General features: G+C 47.1%; 1 protein-coding gene across 4 annotated transcripts in view; it reads left to right on the forward strand.

Annotated features, from left to right (window-relative positions):
- The window catches only part of LOC150065284 (semaphorin-4D), a 91,103-nt gene that overhangs the window by 37,387 nt on the left and 34,185 nt on the right, over positions 1-19,531 (forward strand). For all 4 annotated transcript variants that reach the window (XR_016534937.1, XM_090329867.1, XM_090329865.1 and 1 more), the window contains exon 3: positions 15,973-16,022. The gene's annotated coding sequence lies outside the window, so the exon portion shown is untranslated. The remainder of the gene's footprint in view (positions 1-15,972; positions 16,023-19,531) is intronic.

Consider the following 19,531-nt stretch of genomic DNA (forward strand, 5'->3'; position numbering starts at 1 on the left):
AGCTCAGGGGCTGAGCATTGTCCTTGGGCTTTCTCAAGGCTAGCACTCTACCACTTGAGCCACAGCACCACTTCTGGCTTTTTCTATGTATGTGGGGTGCTGAGGAATCGAACCCGGGTCTTCGTGCATGCTAGGCAAGCACTTTTACCACTAGGCCAAACTTCCAGCCCCATGCAGCATTTCTCTTAATATTAGTGTTGTCTCTGCTTGACCCGGGCACCTGGGTCATTCCTGTGTTCACAGCTGTCCCCTGCATATCCTGTGCATCTCTGCTATATAGAGTAGCTAAGGGATTGGTGCAGGGCTTCACAGGATCACAGGGGACCCCAACATGTCTGCCTTTGGGATGTGTCTGCGGCTTATACTCCAGAGACTCCACTGTGGAGAGAGTTGAGAGGCAGCAACAGCTCTTTTTTCCTTACCCTGGAGCCCTGAGGGACTTTGTGAAGCGGTGCCCATATTCCATTACTAGGTGGGCACTGCCTGGCGAGCAGTGGTCTCTGTGGCTTGGGTGCTGTACTGAGTGGCCCCTTTCCCTAGGTCAGAATCTCTAACCTTCAAGGCAGCCTTTCTCCTTCCTCAGCCAGGCCTGCCCTGCCCCACACTCCTGAATTGGTCCACTTGGGAAAACAATCAGGGCCCACATCGCAGAACAGCCCTGCTATTTACAGGGTAGAGAATGGGGACAGGCTTGTTCCATGACCTGCGGGGAAAACTCACCACGGGGCCTTGTTCCACTGCTGAAGGGTGCCTTGTTGTGGCCACAGTGGACGCAGCTGTCTGTGGCATATGCCCCACACCCTATCCTGGATGTACCCGAATTGATAACACCGCCCTTGGACTCCTGTGGTCAGGACAGATGCCGCAGGAAGCATGCCCTGAGCACTTGCCCTTTAGGCAGCCAGGGAAAACTTGCCGGAGCAGGACCGCGGCCCCACCTGGAAAGGTGTGCAGTTTGGGCAGGTGGCTGGACAGGCAGTGGGGCTGGCTGTTTCTGGGGTAAGCCTGAGAAAGTGATCTGGTTACCTTTTGTCCCACCAGTAGGCGCCTTTTTTTTAAGGGGGCCATGGCTCCTCAGAGCACCCGAGTAGCACTGAGGTGCTTGGCTGTGAAGGTAGGGGTTCTGGTTTAGCTGTAGGCATTGGGGTGACAGTCCTGTGTTCCCTCATCCCAGGATTAACCCCAAATCCTTCTCTTAGTCAGTCATTGGGCATCTATTGTCACATAGCCCACCAGATATGCCCACTGGGTAACTTTATTGTTTGTGAGTTCATTTGTCTCTTGGGTTTCTGTTTTACGTGTATTCTATAGGAAAGAGGTAGTGGCCTAGGTATGACTTGCAGGCATAAAGTTGGCAGAGGCTTGCCCAGATCAGTTGTCCAGGAGCTAGGACTGCAGTGTTGCGGGAAATCTTTGGGTCTTACTAGCCCTAACTCCATGGTTAGGCTCCAGCGTAGGATCTTTGGTGACAGGTTGCTGGGGTGGCCCCAAGGGTAACCTCAGGAAGCAAGAGATCTGTAAGGGGAGGTATTCCTGGCACCCTTGTCTTGATGACTCACCCGGGAAAGTGAGAACTGAGGGTTGCAAAATCCTTAGGGTGGGGATAGGGTACTGCAGGGAGAGCTAGAAACTGAGCCTGTCCTGGAGACTGTTGGAAAGAAACCGGGGAGCCTAGAAGAAAGCTGGGAACGGCTGGGGCCCAAAATTTACATAGGAATGGTGTCTCTGAATGGGGAGCTGTAATCCCTCCAAAATTGGGATCAGATTTGCATCTGAATGACTCTTCAGTCCGGATTTCCTTGGAATGTGCGGCTCTGTGTAATTTCCCAGTGCTTTCTGGGGCCCTGGCTTTTCACTCACCCAGCATTCTTGACATCTCAGGACCTTTCCTCCTCCACTGACTTTCACGATGGGCCCAGCTCCACAGGACCCCTAGAAGCTGAAATTATATGTATGTTCCAACTGTGCTGTGCCGGGTACTCAGACAGATTTGATGTGGACTGTTTGGTTGTTAAAAAAAAAAAAAGACCTATCAGTTCCTAGCATGAGGGACCTCACTTCAGTTCTGGTGATTTTTCTAGGGGGGGGGGGAGTCAGAGTTATGCCTACATCGAGCACGTTCTCCTTGCTGACTTTTCCTGAGACCCAAAGATTTAGGATTGAAATGTTTACAGTAGCATTATTCCAGGGTCTGCTGGAGAATGAATGAATCATGGCCTCATCCTGAAGCTGTCCTATGTTAGGTGACAAGGGATGGGGTATTCACAGGTGATTTAAGTTCAGGACCTTGAGATCAGGACCCAGAGGGTCCTAAGTCCTTATGGAAGAACGGTGGAAAGGCAGGAGATTCAGTACCTCTGTTGGAGGGGAGGAGGGACTTTTTCTCTACGCTCTTAGATCCTGTTTGTGGGGATTGTAAGTAAATTCGACTAACAAAGGACAGATTAACAGAAGAAAAGGAAAGCAGATTTTAATATTTGCACGTGTTGGTCCTCAACAGAATGGAAGTGAGAATCTGAAGAGCAGTTGTAGTCAAGCTGACAAATTGTATAACAAAAGGTGCTAAATGGCAGGGAAGTTACTAGACAAAGAGAAGGGTGGTAAGTTGTGTGAAGCCTGTGCATGAGGATTGTTTAGGAGGGTTTATGCACAGATTCACGTTGAAGTCATCTTCAGTCTTCTAACCTTGTTTGTGAGATTTGGAGAATAACCATTGTGTCTATCCTGGCACAGGCTTTTACTGAAGCTTTAGGCTTTGAGTGTCAAGTCCCTCTATAGGACCAGCCTACGGGAAATGATTGACAATCAAAGTTTGAATTAGTATACAACTCAGGAATCACTCTACACATGTGTGATTACCCATGACCACCTAAGAAAACTCCAGTGGAGTAGCCTACCTTGACCTGATTAGACCTTAACCATTTTCTACTTGGAGTAGGGGCTTAATGATGACCAACATTCCAGACCAAAGTTTCTGTCACACCTTCTTACTGTCCAGAAAAGCCCACCTACCACATATAGACAAGCAGGGAAAGAGGCTGGGGTGGAGAGAACGAACAGGGCTCTGTATGCACTGAAACAAAGATTCTCCATTTCAGGCTCACTTTGCCTATTCCCATGGCTCATGCCTAACGGGTATCTATCATTTTTATAAAGGCAGACTTACTCCTTGTTTTTTAGGCAAAAAGGAGGAGCAGAAAGTCCTGTTTGCTATCTCTCACTCATCTCAGCTCTCAAAAGGCCTCATGCCAAAGCAGCCAATGTGGAATGGGATATTCAGAATGGAGGAAGGGACCAGGGGTCAAGGAATGCAGGCAGTTGAAACAGGAGAAGCTGAGGCAGGCAAGGAAAGAAATTCTCTCTTCCTCTGACCTCCAGAAAGCACATGGTCAACTCTTGAATTTTAGACAGCCTTCTGTAAAGATCTGACCACTACAGTGGTATGGCACATAAAGTACTTGTGGCATGAAGCCACTGAGTTTGAATTTGTGCTCCCCCCCTTTCTTTCTTTTTGTGCTGGTCCCCAGGTTTGAACTAAGGGCCTAGGCACGATACCCAAGCTTTTGTGCTCAAGGCTAGCACTCTACCATTTGAGCCACAGTCCCAGTTTTGGCTTTTAGTGGTTTTTTGGAGATGAGAGTCTACTGGACTTTCCTGCCTAGGCTGGCTTCAAACTGTGGTCTTCAGAATAGCATTTGGCTATACTTCTAAAAAAAAATTTATTTATTTATTTATTTTTTTACTTTGTTGGTCTAGCTGTCCCACACCTTTTATGTCAGTCATCAGTCAACCTTATGCCTGTAGATCTTGGTTCCTGAGTCCGCTGCAGGGTCCACATTTGTCACCAGCTTATCGGAGAAGCTCTGAGGAGCCACTGGGTTACACAGCCATTGTCTGACTGAGCATTTGTTGTTGGTCTCAGTACTTTAGCTGTGCATATTGTCTGGGGATTCATGTGACACTCACAGACTGTTGTCCCCATGTGTACAGCTTGGGCCTATGTACTCCTGGATATTAAGAGCTTTTTGGTCCTTAATACACCTTAAAGCAGAAGTTATACAATTGTACTGTTTGCCTGCCACCAAACCCCACGTTCCTGCCTGGCACAGGTCTAGGGCTATTTACCCTTCCTTATGAGGCACCTGGAGCCATGACCATCAAAAGAGAGTGGAAGAAGGTTGCAATCATTGAAAAACCACAATTGATTGTAAGGATAATAGTAAAAAATACCCGCACAGATTCCATGTCCCATAACTGAATGCTGGTTGCTTTTGGTCCTCTTCTTAGTTACTGGTTCATGAGGCCAGCCCTGCGTACCCTGACTGAGACCCAGGTGTGTCTTGTTGGCACCACTGCAAAAGCAGAGGTCCCTTCCCCCAAATGAACAGCCTGTGTAGCAGCATGCAGGTTAGGCCCTGCCTGATCAGATTCTCAGGACTGTGTTTTTACATGGAGAAGCCTACATTTAAGGGATCATTTATCATCTCCTCTCTGCATTTAATAATATACTCTGTTCTTCTGTACTTGCCAAGAAACACTGACTTGCCTGATTTGCGCTGCGTGCATATTTTTTTTAACCCCTTCCTGATGTGCACACATTTGGATGATAAGGTTTTGCTGTGTAGGCATCTTGAGATAAGCATCTCTGAACTGGCGTCCTCTGGAAGCATGGGATTCCCTCAGGCAGAGGAAGTACTTACACACACCTGGAGATCCCCTATGAGTGGAGGTCTGGGGTACAAGACCATCAGTGGGAAGAATGAGGACAGCTTCTGTTGTTGAAGGACAGTAGTGAATAATGCGCCTGCAGCTCCACATCCAGGAACTGAGTACTGGTGGGTTTTGTTTCTTCCTCATGGAGATCTGTCTACTTCTCTACATCCACGCTAAGCCACGCCAAGCTGGTCAGGCTCCCTTTCAGCAAAGGCCAATTTCTTCTTTCACACAGGTGCTGGTTTTCTTCTATGCCTAGGAAGCTGTGGCCTGTTTGTCCTGGACACCAGGGAGCAGTCACCCCAGGACAACAGTCACAGTAAATTGTCTCCCACTAAGCACTGGGGTACCTGTCATACCCCACTTGGCATGCACATGGGTGGCTGTTACTGAGAGAGCCCATACAGATTTGTAGATGGAGCTTGCTATGCTGTAGTGTGGAGTGAGGTTGTGTGATACCATTTGGCATAGTGAGATTGTGTGGCAGGTTGAGCAGGCCCTGGGGAGGAGCTTTCTCTGTTTTCCACCTGCGAATTGGATCCATATTATTAAGAACTTCTTTAGTCCTGACATTTTGTGATATAATTCTTGACCTATGTGCCATCTTTCTCCCTGTGCTTGAAATGGTTCCAGAACCTCCTCTCCCCACCTGTCTCTCCCCCTGTGTTGTGCCACCCCTCCTGTCCGCCTGTCTTCATGAGGTCAGAGCAGAGCAGCCACTTTGGTAACTTGGGTACAGTTTTATGGCTAGAGTGGCATTAAGGTTTTATGATGTGAATTTCACACCAGTTTGATGCAGGGCATATTTCAGCACCTGTTCTGAGTGGGTCACCCAGTGTATTTCAGTGTGTGTATGGATTGGTTTCCTCATTATTCCATTCAAAAGCTTGCAATAAAAAAAAAAGAAGAAAAAGAAAAAGTGCCAGTGAACATTATTGAAGGGTGTAAAAAGCAGTGGGCACTGATTTGGAACAACTTGTTTTCTGGGCTTCCTGGGTCCATGAAGAGTACCTCTCTGTTGTGGATCCACATTCCTTAGCCAGGCAACATGTATGTCACCATTGTCCCTTTGTGGTCCAATAATCTGCTCTTTATAAAGTGTCTGTGGACTCCGAACTTGTAGGAAGCTTGCAATCTTGGTGATTTAAAGGAGCCCATTCAACCCAAGTGTGTTTGTCATGCTGTCTGACCTAGGGGAGCCTGAAGTTTTTAGGTCTGCAGTAGTGTTGGAGGCAGGCCCTGGGTCAGATACAGAGGATTGGAGGATAACGTGCCCATCCACTGCTTAACATTAAATAGGATTCTAGAAGTCTCTAAAGCATGATTTTCCTTTTTTTCCAAATAGGAGTGACCCTGGCACTTAGCATAACTATCAAGGTCTGGGTAGAGCTGACATATTTGGCAGCAGCTTTTAGCTACTCCACAGATGTTGGTGGGGACATCCCCGTCACTAGTAGTCTGAATTGTTCTTCACGGCCTGAAAAGACTCTTAATGTGGCAGGAAGTTGGTGCTACGTCACTGGAGAGTTGGTGGCCTGTGCTGGCTCATGGATGTGCCACTATGGGGCCAGTGACTCTTGGCTATCAGATGTGGAAGGACCAAGGCCTTCTGTTTTGCTGTATACAGTTGTCTCTTAGTATCTGCAGGTTGATCCTGGAACTCCCACAGATATTTGTGCCATAAAATGATACCATGTTTACACACAACCCTGTAAACTGTAAATCATCTCTAGATGAGTTATGGTAACTAATACAACGTAAATGTAATTTGCGTAGCTGTTCCACTGTGTGTAGGGCTAGGTGACAAAAAACAGATATGTTTAGTAGAAACCCAGTTTTTCAGTATTTCCCATCTGTAGTTGGTGAATCTATAGCTACAGGTACCCAAGCCAGGCTTTGCTGGTTTCTGGTGGTATTTCATGTGAAGAAGCACTTGGTGAACTGGCTCTGCTGCATCCGTGTGTGTGTGTGTGTGTGTGTGTGTGTGTGTGTGTGTGTGCGTGTGTGTGTGTGTGTGTGTGTGTTCGCGTGCACATGAGTCCCACATAGAGAAAGTTGCTCTCATGGTGAATCAAGCTGCATGTCTCTGTTTCTTGCCCCTGACTGAGACAAAGAAGGTCATCTCTTATATAGTTCTGGGGATCCACTGAATAAACATCTGTAAAGCATTGAAAACTGCACCTGGCTTCTACTTCCTCTGTGGTCCTCCTGGCACCCTCTTAGCAGCTGGGGTGGAGTTGCTACTTAGATTGGCAGGGTCTATAACCTGTCTTGCTGTCAGGGTACTTACTAGCAGGTATTATAAGTTTGGCCAGTGTCCCTTAGCTTTAGGTATCTCCTGCAGGGACTGTGTTGTGGGGGTAGGGAAGTGGGGGGAGGGGGGACGGGGGAAGGATGGGGCTGTGATGGCGGTGAGTGTGAGATCCAGAAAGAAAGAATGTGGGATGTAGTAGGGCTAGCAAGAGCCAGGGACACCAGGTATCGTCCTACACTTGTGCCAGTGGTGATTGTCAGGAAGGTCTTGCCAGCCCAGGCCTGTCCAGGAGTCCTTTGGAAGCAAGATGGCTGTCCCAGGGGTATCAGCACCGCCACAGTGACCCTTGACCATGGGAGGACTGGCAGTGCCCTCCTCATTCACAGGGCCAGCGGAACCCCTACAGATGACCACCTCTCTCCAAAGCAGCCTGAACAGAGGGTGCCTGTGAAACCAGCAGGGCCAGGAAGCATGAGCGCTCCTTGGTTTGCACACTTCCCATGGCGTCTTCCTGCTCCCAGGAGGATCTGGCTACTTCTTGTAAGCCTCACACACTGGTATTGACAGGGGATCTTGAGAGGTGATGTCTGCATGTTTCTGTCACTGTGTGACACATCTGTGATGTGACAAACTGCAGGCCTGTTGCAAGTTCATGAGTCCAAGCATGTATATGTGGCCGAGTGCAAGCCCAGGAGGGGACAGGAGAGCCAGCAACATCACCTTATAAGTCCATAGGGAATGCTCCTTACCTAAAGGAAAGCATGCACTCTGTCTACCATGAATAAACACATGGGTAGGGCAGGTTAATGAACACAAAGCACATGAATTCAAATCCTTTGTATATCTTATGGAGACCTGATACCATGGGGCCTACTTATAGTGTCTCCTGTTGACCCTACTCCTCTTGCTGGCACGGTTTGGAGCCTCACCTTCCTGTCTGGCACTATCTGATGTGACTTCTTTTGAGTAGGACGTATGGCCACAGTCCATGCCAGGGCATCCTGGACTTTAAGAGTGGGTGCTGAACATATTCAAGGCCATGCCATTGTCCTGAGGTAGGGTCCAGGCATCAGAATCATCTGTCCAGCGGTTGATGCAACCTTGCTAATCTTGATGCAAGAACATTCTAGGATATCTGGATTTTTCATTAGGTATGGATTCCTGTGAATGCCAAGGCTTGATGTTCTTTATTTGAGACAACTCTTCCTGGTCCACATGTCTTTTGTACCCTGTCCCTAGTATTAGGGTCTGTTCCTTTCTGTTCAAAAGAAGACAGAGTAATGGCCAGGTGACCCCGAGGGTGGTACAAGATCTGCAAGATGACTGTGCACTTGTGTCCGGTGACAGTGACTCAGCCAGCTCCCCTCTCCCTCATTGTGACTCACCATGCTTCACACATGGTGAATCATGTGAAGGTAACACATGCTCACAAAATTAGGACTCCCATCCACTAAGGGATGCTGACCTGCCAAAGGTCAGTGCTTATCATGGGCTGGCTAGACCACACACCCGGGGCTTCTGAATTCAACCCACAGAGTTCTAGGTCAGGCACCATGGTTGAGGGCTCTTGTTTGCCAGGAAAGGAGCATGCTGGTTAATGGCACAGTGAGATGTGGGAAGTGCCTTTCCTCTTTGTGGATTTGAGACTTTCAGGTGTATAGAGGTGTCCTTAGGGCGGTGGACCCTGTAATTACAATAGGAATGATTCTTTAGTGTCTCTATTTTCTGCAGGGAGATCAACAGAGCTCACCCCTTGGGCCTTCCCTTTTGGTTTGGGGGTCACATGAGTGTATCTGCCAGAATGATTTGCCGGGATCAGGCTCCTTCTCCACCCTTCTTTTCATAACATCCACAGCAGTATGGAGTCAGGCAAACGAGCTCCCCTTCAGGTTATGACTTGATTATCTTAGTTTGTCTTTTGCTTTTTTGCCTATTGGGCAGATGTGGAAGAAAGACCAGCTTTATGAGCCACAGTGAGGATGGCTAGTATGATATTTTGAAGAACTGGATTACAGTTCTTCAGAGTTAAATACAATATTGGTTTTGGTGTATGGTCATATAGCTTTTTGGAAACAAGAAACCAATGGAAAATCTGGCTATAAACATGGCAAAAATTGCAGAGAAATTGCCTCATGAGCCAAGGGAACAGTGGAGCTCCTGTCTGGGGAAAAACTTAGGTCTTCCCAAGCCAGGCATGTCTCCATCATTACTCTCCGCATCTCAGAAAGGCAGGAGGTTGTTGCCTCTTTGGTTTATAATGCCTTGATGATACTGCCCGCTTTCTCACAGTAACCATTAATGAACTATTAATGAGATGTGGGTTTGTTTGGTTTGACTGTGGTTGAGAAACAGCAGAGCCGTGTGACATTGTGAGTGGACCTGTTTCCCTCATACTCAGGAGGCTAAGGTGGGAAGACCGTTTGAACTTGGAAGATTGAGGCCACTCAAGACAATATAATGGGTCCCTGACTACTTCCCTGACCCCGCCCCCCGCGGATGATCAAATAACCAGTTGTACTGAAGCTGCTTGCCTGATACCAAAGACCAAGATATAGTGGTGACTGGGGGCTCTGCAGGCTGGTAGATATCAGTGAATCCGTCAAGGTGACATACTTACAGTATGTGCTTAAAACAGTGGCAGTTGAGTTGACAATTGGCAGTAAGAGAGGAGCAGGTGATCCCAATAATGGACTCTTTCTCTTGCAGGGAGAGAAATGAACCCAGGTCTTCACAGAGCACATCCTGGAACAGGTGACTGCCCTCCCAGGCATGCCACATCCTAGGAGGGATTGAAAGACAGAATCTCCTGTTGGCTCAGAACCTTGCTCACTGGGTCTTGGTTATGACCTGTGGTCAGGCTGGCTTGAATTGTGCTGTGTATTTCTAAGGCATTGCCCAAAATGAATGCATTTGGTTGAAGAATAGCATTTTGTGGATTTGGGACTAAAAAAAAAAAAAAAAAAAAAGAAATCACAGTGTATGTTTTTCCTGTCCCTTCTCCCTGTACCTGTATATGTCCTGTGCTACTAGGCCGAGGCAAGCTGGCAAGAGAGGGATCCCAGCATGGATGAGAATTTGGTGCCCTATGATAGGAGCATGATCTGATTTCTACCCACCTCCTCCTTTGGGCTCATACAAGATCCCCAGAGCTGCATTGGGTATACCAGGTGTCACTAGAAAAGAGGATTAGAACCACTGGCTCAGACACATGAGGCATCAAATCAGAACACATCAGGGGAGCAAATGCTTCCCAATTCGCTGTAGCTGTAGCCCACAATGACCATTCCTATCCTATGGTGTGCTGTGCCCATGGTCTTATGTGGTGGATCTCTCAGAGTCTAGGGGTGCTGCAGAGGTCCCAGTCATTGTAAGACCCCAATTATTGGTGGGGTTTTAGGAACTTGGTTTTCCTCTGCACAGGAGTGCCATCCAAGGTGGCTCATTTGAGCCCAGAGCAGAATCGTTGAAGTGAAGGGCCAGAGAGGGCAGTGGGAACAAAAGTATGGCTTGGTGCTATGGAAGCAGCTTCCCTGCTGCACGGTGGAGATGTCACAACTCCAGGTCACACCACTGGAGCAGCAGGTCTCTGGCCTTCTGTTCCTGAACTGTGGGAGGAATTTGTTCCAGCATGAAATGCTGGGGTCATTCACATGCATACCCAGGGAGGGGTGAATGCTTGGTGTGTCCTTGGAAAATGGTGCCCAGGTGAGTTGTAGCCTTGGGCTGCCAAAGTCCAGCAGGAGTCCTGCCTGGCTTTCCAGAAAAGTCACTGTTCACTTGCTTACTTTCCCAAAAGTTAATATTCTTCTTGGTCACATTTCCACCCAACTAACATCCAGTATGTGAAGATTTGCTGGGTAGAAACTCTGTGTTCCAGAGGGCAGGTCTGTGATGGCCCCAGCCTGGGAGTTGAGTCATTGGTGGCCTGGGTGAGGTGGGGGCAGGCACAGTGGGGGAAAGGCAGTTGTCTGGGGCACAGGTATAATCTGAAGGTACAATCTGGCTGTCAGACCCCACTGCCCACGGGCTGCTTGTGCAGACCCTGAGTGAGCCAGGAGCTGCTTTAGTGGCTCAGTCTATACTGCCATGTGTTCTCAGAGTTTATTGTAAAGGGAAGCTGGAAAAGCATGTGCCTGATGAGGTATGGGTCACCTTCCAGGAATACCCCAGTAGAGGCTGGACTTGTCTTTTGCAAGCTTTGGAGGGAAGTAGGAGGATTTGAGTCCAACCATCATGTGATGGCAGCTGCCATTGAGAAAGAATGACACATGGCAGGGGATTTTGGGGTGCTCTTAGAAAGTGGCATTCATTCCACTCTCAAATGGGCCCTCCCAAGGTGAGCACTGCATGGAGGCTGAATTTGTCCAAAATGCGGAATTCCTATACAATGTGACCCACTGGAGCACACATCCGGTCTTTCTGCTGTTTGCGAGACTTCCATTGCGGTGAAAGCCACTTAGTAAAGTGATTTTACTTCAGGAGATGCAAGAAATGGGACCTCAGTGCATTGCAATTTGTGTTTAAGATTGTCAGGTTTCCTCCCCCCACCTTGGCCTTTTCTGAGTTTTTCAAAGTGTCCACAATGACCATATCTTACTTTGGCTATCAGATTAAACACATTCTAATTAAACTAATTAAACCAGGTGTGGTGGCATATGCCTTCTATCCAGGAGGATCATGAGTTCCTGGTCAGCTTGGGCTACATAACAAAGTACTGTCATAAAATGAAACATCAGATACTCTAATTTGCAAACTGTATGTGTTAAGAGTTCAGAATCCAAATTGTAGCAGAATGCAGTGCATCCACCTGAAATCCTGTTACTTAGGAGGCTGAGTTAAGAGGGCAATCTGGGCTACACAGAGACTATGTCTCAAAAATGTCTCTTTGAAATGACAGTGGGTATTAAACTTAGGGCCTCACACAGGCTAGTAGGCAAACTCTGCCACTTAAACTATACCCCAACCCTTTTTTGTTTAGTCTTGCCAATCCCAGGGTTTGACCTCAGAGCCTGAGTCCTTGAGTGTTGTCAGGATTAGTGCTCTATCAGTGGAGGCACAGCACCACTTCCAGCTTTTTCTGTGTATGTGGTACCAAGGAGTTGAACCCAGGGCTTCTTGCATGTTAGGCAAGGATCACACTCCCAAACCCCACCCCTAACCCTTTTGTTTTTTATTTTTATCTTTGAAACAGGGTCTGTCTGCTATCTTTACCCACAATAGCTTCAAACTGGGGAGCCTCCTACCTCTGCCTTCCAAGTAGCTGAGATTACAGATGTATGCCACCAGGCCTGACTGCTTTATTCTTTTTTTTTTTTTTTTTAACAGTTGCATAGCATTCTACCCAATGACTAGCTGTGCTATAATGTTTATAGAAAGAAATTTACACATAAAAATATATGTATAGGTTCTGTTGGATGCTGTTACTGGATGGTGTTAGCTGTCTACCTGTTGGTGGGGAGCCTTGCCATGTTCTAGTGAGTTGGCCTCCACGTTGGAGCCTGTGCTGGACTTTAGAACCCTCCCTGTCTAGTGCCCCGGCTTCCTCACAGGCATCTTTTGGACATGGACATGAACAGCCTCAGCTGGGGGCAGCTAACCACTGAGGGCAGCGTCAGGTCTTGGACAGTATTCTTCCTTTTCCTGTATTTCATGGTGTCTTCTTCGTGATTCAAGATAGATCAGTAAGGGAGACTCACAGTGAACACTACCAGCAGGTGGCTCATTCGGTGCCCAGGGTGGAGTAAGCACATGGCAGGGGCTACTCTTTGATCCTCACTGCAACCCAGAGAGGCAGGGTTGTGTTCGTCTGTTCACTTTCTGAACAGGGATAGAGAAAGAAGCATAGAGAGACTCAAGAATACCCAGCTTGGAAAAGCCAAGCTTGGAGCCCGACTAGCTTTGATCACAGGGCACTGGTCCACCTTACCTGAATTTCCTCCAGGTGCTGATGTTAGATTTAAATTAAGTTAGACTGATGAGGATACTATTCGCTATTCAGATGGGAAGGAGGACATTATTCCAAACTGTGCCTCCTGTGCATGGCAGAGATGAAGAGCCGGTCAGCAGCTTGGCCTGCACATATGTAGGGAAGGGGGAGAGGGGAAGGTATGGCACACCAGTGTGGATGTGACCTCAGAGCCTGGGACCCTCCCATGGTCTGATGGGAGGTGTGATCAGGGGCCGTCCTGGTTGTGACCTTGGAGAAATGGGAAGTGACTGCCTCTAGGTGTTCCAATTACCTAGGTAACTTAGGCACTGGGCAGAGACTTAGCCAGGAAGGTGTGGAGGGCAGGGGGAAGCTCGAGACTGGCCTTCCTGGGGTGGACCTTACATCCCAACCTTTTAAATTAGGAAAAAGGGTACAGATTCTCTCTGGCTCCTTCCTGTTGGCAAGGGGCGTGGGGCAGGGGGAAAAAGGTGGAAATATGGTCATTGGGTGAAGGCAGTGAGTCCTTGGATGAAGTCTGGAAGAAGTCTCATGAGGCAGGGGCTGGGTAATAAGAAACTATTAGAGAGCATACACACTGCAACAGGGAGGGTTTGGGTCCAAAATTAAAAATTTGGCTGACTTGGCTAGTTCTTCTCTCCCACATTCCGGGCTGTCCTGGGTATATGGAAGACCCAGGAAGCTGCCAATGCTAACGCTAAGGAGCCCTGTGCTGTGTCTGCTGGAAAAGTCAGGGCACACTGACCGCAGGGAGGCCCAGGGGAGGCCTGTTTCCCTCCACTCCTGAGGGGTTCAGCCAGGTTTCTCTAGAGGAGGGAAACATAATTCTTCCCCAGTGCCCTTCCTCTCTCCTGGTGAGCATTTTTGCCTTTGTTGGAACTCACAGGGTTGGAAATGTATGAAAGGTAATTATACAAGAAGACTTTGCTTTCTTTGGTAGAGTGAAAGCTAATTATAACTTGTGGGGGTTTTGTGTTGAGGAAGCAGAAGAAAATGGTCTGGGTGAAGGCTGAAAGCAGGCCAGCACCCCTGGGGCCTGGGTAGACCTGGACCAGAAGTGTGTTGTAACACAGAAGACTATGTATCAGAGGGATGTGAACACTGGGCTCCCTGCAGGTCGGAATTGAGCATCTAGACATCACTGAGTCTGGCTGTTGGAGGTATTGAAAATCCAAAGTGTTCGGTGACTTCTTGTCCCTCTGCAGGATGAGCATTTCTGGATTTTCATTGTCAACACGACAGAAGTGTTAATCAATTTCAAGGAAAGCGGAGGTTTTCCGTTTCAGAATTCTTGACCTCTTGGAGTGGATGATTCCCTCCCCTTTTCTCATTGAAGTGTTTGTGGCCCTGTCTGTGTACAGGCAGCTGCCCTGTCCCAGAGAAGCCTGCGCTTGTAGGTCACGCTGCAGCACCTGCACCCTGGTAGTGTGGATTTGCTCTACAGCTGCCTGGGGGTGGGGGTAGGGGATGCTGTGCCCTCTTAGTGAATCCATCGGGAGCACCAGTGCCAAGGTGTGGCATTCACAGGACCCTCTGGGTGCTCAAGTCGATGAAGTGGTGATCATTTCCACATGGTGGCCATCTGATAACTCATGATGTCAGTTCAGCATTCACATGCTTGAGGGGATCAGGTTAGACTGAGAGCTTGCAGGGGCTGGCGGTGGGGGAAGGTGGGCAGGGGCGGGGGGAGTGGAGAGTCAGGTGTTGCCTTCGCCCCCAGGTGACCTGGCTACTTGACTGGCTTTGGGAAAACTGGTCACCATTACTTGGGAAGGAAGAGGCAGGTAACAAGTCCTTCCCAAGACAGACATGCCAGGGGCTGAACCTGAAGTAGAACCTATAGGAGGATGGTTTCTGGTCCAAGAAGGCTGTTGTGGCCTCTGAGCCTGCCCATACCTACCTGGGGCCTTCATTTGTACAAAGCAAGTTAGATCCATGCTCTTGATTAAATTGTCTGTGAGATCACTGGCCTCAGAGACCCTGACTTGGGAAGGGTCAATCCATTCTGTACAGAGGGACAGATACGTGCCACAAGCTTTGCCCCATTCTGCTGTCGCCATTAACAACTACCATGGAAGGGCTGGTGGTGTGGTTCTGATCTATTTCTAGCAGCCTGCCTTCCCCCACAACAAAAAGAACATTCATTTGCATCTTTAAATATGTTCACACTTCCTCCCCACCTTAGTTTTCTTAGGAAGATGAGGATATATTTATAAAATTAGTAGACTATTAGGTGATAATTTTTCTGATACATGAATTCAGATACATCAGAATGGCTTATGTTATAGCCTGTGGTGGCCAGGCTTTGCGGTACACACTGGTAATCTCAGTATTCGTTAAGCTAAGGCAAGAGGATTGTGAGTTTCGGGCCAGTCTGGGCTACATGGTGAGACGTGTCTAAAAAAGAAAGAAGCCGGGCGTGGTGGCTCACACCTGTAATCCTAGCTACTCAGGAGGCTGAGATCTGAGGATCAAGGTTCAAAGCCAGCCCAGGCACTAAAGACCATGAGACACTTATCTCCAATTAACCTCTAGAAAAAAACTGGAAGTGGCGCTGTGGCTCAGGGGGTAAAGTAGCCTTGAGCTGAAGAAATCAGGGACAGGGCCCAGGCCCAGAGTTGAAGTCCTACAACCTGAAAAAAAAAAAAAAATGGGGACCAAGACATGAGAAAGGGTATCAATGTTTGTGAGGTAATGCACTTCTAGCTGGTGAATTTAATATAATCCTTCTATCAATCACAATAAAAATATATGAAAAAAAGGACGGAAGAAGAATTGAAGTGGCTGTGACTGAGGGCTCTGGACTTACCCTTTGCTGGCAGGTGGGCTGCGTAGCTTCACTTCCCTTTCAGCCCTGGCACCCGCCACACTGGTCCTGACAAGCTCTCCTATCTAGAGGCCACGGATTAAACGCCACACTGGTCCTGACAAGCTCTCCTATCTAGAGGCCACGGGTTAAACGTGTGGCAGGCATCTTTTTTTTCCAGTGATGATGCTGAGTGTCTGAGAATGGAGAATTAAAGAGCTTAACTATTTCCTTGTTTCTCATTACTTTCAGAACTAAAGTTTCTAGAAGCTCCTGGAAAAAACGCGAGGCCCACGGTCCAGGTAAACCATGTTGTTTTGTGATCTTTATTTCCAAGTTGGTGAAGCTGACAGCTTCTGGAAGCCTACATCAGAAATGGCACGCGGAAGTATGCGTGGGCCCTGGATATTCTTTGGGGCAGAGGTTGAGATCTAGGGCCAGGAGTTTGGCCTAGTGGTAGAGTGCTTGCCTCATATGCAGGAAGATCCGGGTTTGATTCCTCAGTACCACATACTTAGAAAAATCTAGAAGTGGTGCCATGGCTCAAGTAGTAGAGCTCTAGCCTTGAGAAAGTCCAAGGACAGTGCTCAGGCCCTGGGTTTAAGCTTCAGGACTGACATCCTTTGGTGTAGCCCTGTTCTTGCCTCTTCCTTTCTCCCGTATTGCTTTCCCCAGCTGTCCTTCCCACTTTGTGCAGTGGCTGTCCTGCTGATGGGCACAGAGGTTCATCCTCCAACGATAGGATATGATGTGATAAACTCTTGGTGTCCCCTGTTTGAGATGTGGTCCTTTTTGTCATTCTTAGTGTTATAGCTTGAGAAAGGAGAACTCCATCTTTCCTTCTTATATTGTAGGTAGGGCAAGAGTTACCATATTGTTTCTGTCTACTTTTAAAAAAGCCTGCTACCAGACCTGCATGCTGTGTGTGTGTGTGTGTGTGTGTGTGTGTGTGTGTGTGTGTGTGTGTGTGTGTGTGTGTATGTGATCCCTTATGGAAACTACCAGTTGGGTAGGATTGTTTTGTTTATATATATATATATATATATATATATATATATGTTTATGTGCAGAGGGGTTGCAATTTCATAAGTCATGTAAAGAGTATATATATTTTGGACAATGTTACCCCTTCCCCCCTCCTCTGCTTTTCCCTCCCATCTTCACCCAGATGATGTTATAGTTTATCTTCAGCATCATACCCAGTAAGTACCACTGTTATATTTGTTTACCCTTGTCCTTCTATGTATGTCCAAAGACAGACAAACGAACAAAGAAGACAAAAAGAAAATCAGTACAGACAAAAGCACTTCTTGTCGTGTAGGGCTGTTTTGCTTTTTATTTTGGTGTTATACTAGGGTTTGAACTAAGGGTCTTGTACTTGTGAGGAAGATGTTCTACCTCTCGAGCCAGTTCTTTTATGCTCTGATATGGTTTGGTATTTTGTCTAGTTCTGTCAGACATCATCCTTCTCCTTATGCCTGCTCATGTAGCTGGGGTGATAGGTAGGTACCACGTTACCTGAGTTATCTGTTGAGATAGAGGTCTTGCTTGTATTTTTTTGTTTGCCCAAGCAAATCTTGGAGTAGCTGGGACCACAGGCATGACTCACTATGCCTTGATGGTTGACTTGAGTGTGTAGGTGTGCGTGCGTGTGTGTGTGTGTGTGTGTGTGTGTGTGTGTAAGTGCACACACTCCTGATTTTACAAACTATCTGTTCCATAAGGGGTAGAAGGTCCATTTTCTACTGGTTTATGAGGCTTCTTTATATAGGAGCCATTCTAAATGTCGAAGTTTTGGTTTCAAGTATCTCTTTTCTATTTGCCTCTCCCATCTCCCTCAGGCCATTTTTCTTTGAACTTTGTGGGCCTCTTCAAAGAAATGTTTGAGAATATTTAACAGTGTTCTGCACTGCATCAGTAGAAAGGGAATCCCTGTGTGAGACTTAAGAGAAAAGGCCCTTGCTGCATTTTCTGTAGTAATGTCATGGAAACCCTGAAGTATCTTCAGAGCAAAACAGTGCTTCTCATTCTCATATATTGCAGGTCACAATAATGGTAAGAAAGTCATCTAAACCCAGAAATGTGCTGGCATGTAGGAAATGGTAAAAGCACCTTTAGCTCCATCCAGAGAGGTGTTACATATCAATTTTTAGTATAATGACTCAGGTATAGCATTGTCGATAATTGGGATTTGTGTTTGTTTGTTTTGGTTAGTTGTGGAGCTTGTACTCAGGACCTGGGCACTGTTCCTAAGCTTTTATGCTCAAGGCTAGTGCTGTACCAGTTTGAACCATAGCACCACTTCCTGTTTTCTGGTGGTTAACTGGAGAGGAGTCTCACAGACTTTCCTGCTAGGGCTGTTTTTGAACTGTGATCCTCAGATCTCATTCTCCTGAGTAGCTGGAATTACAGGTGTGAGCCATGACTATCTGGCTCAGGATTTTGTTTTTGATACTTGGATTGGACTGGGGCTTTTTTTTTTTTTTTTTTTTTGCTTAGGCTTGAGCTGTACCTGTAGTCTGAGATACCAGTTTTTAGAATTAAATTTCACTTTTGAAAAGCACGACAAAAGTGTAATTGAGTCATTGTTTAAATTATAAACATAAATAAATGTCTTTCCTACTGTTTTTAATCTCTTTCCGCAGAGGTGATCTTTTTTAAAGCTGGTTGTTTGTCTAGGTCTATGTGAGATCATGGGTGGTATCTGTTCACAGTTATGTCTAGCATGCTTATGTCCAGCTGTACTTTTCTTTGCTGTATAGGGGTCTATGCATGTCCCTGGCTATGGCTCCCATGATGCCTTGCACTTGCCTTCATGTGGTGGAAGTGAGTTCTGGGCACACGGTGGTCCCTGTTACACACCCTAGTCTGTAATAGTGTGTCCTGCTTACCTACTCCCATTTAAGACTCATCCTGGGCTCAGGAATGTGACCTACTGGTAGAGTGCTTGCTTAGCATGCATGAAGCCCTGGGTTTGATTCCTCTGTACCACATACAAAGAAAAAGCCACAAGTGGCACTCTGGCTCAAGTGGCAGAGCTCCAGCTTTGAGCAAAAAGTCTTAGGACAGTGCCGAGGCCCCCAGGACTGGCCAAAAGTAAAAGACTGATCCTGTACTTGGAGATTTTATTGAATCAGCACAGAAAGCCAACCCTCCTCTCTGTCGTCACTTTGCAGCCCAAGAGTATGGGTGACAGTGACAGTGGGGGGTACCCCCCAATTCCTTTCTCTCTACCCTCACCAGTACTGACTGGTAGCAATTCTAATTTTCTATCTGCCTATGAACAAACATGAAGTATTTTAATTTGTATTTCTTTGGCAAAGTCAAATGTTCTGGGAGTTGTTTTTAAACATAGCAAAGTTTCATAAGAAACAATTCCAATTAAAGTAGAACCTTAGTGTCTTTGTACAGATTAGCTCTCTATGGTCAGATCACAGATGATTTCAGAAGCTGTCCTAGGTAAATGCTGTCCTGTAACTCTCTAGAAACATCTCTACTGAGTTCCTGGGGTTAGTAGTCCCTAGAAGGATGTTAGCCTTAGTTGGCTCAGGCTGCTGTGACAAAATACCAAAGTCTGAGCAGCTTATGAACAATGGAAATCTATTTTAGTCGTGTAGCCAGGCACTAGTTTGGGATGTGGAGATCCTGGGTGCAGACATCCAAATGAGCAAATGTATACCAGGGTTTTATAACCAAAACGTGTTACAGGTGAGCCCTTTAGGACTCACCTGACTCACCTTTTGGAGCTGGCTGGCCATCTCCCAGTCAGATCCATACTGCTGGAGAGCCAGGCTAAGCCTGAAGTCCCTGC

The sequence above is a fragment of the Megascapheus bottae genome, chromosome 3 (genome assembly GCF_031878675.1).
Source record: "Megascapheus bottae isolate mThoBot1 chromosome 3, mThoBot2.hap1, whole genome shotgun sequence".
Lineage (NCBI taxonomy): Eukaryota > Metazoa > Chordata > Mammalia > Rodentia > Geomyidae > Megascapheus > Megascapheus bottae.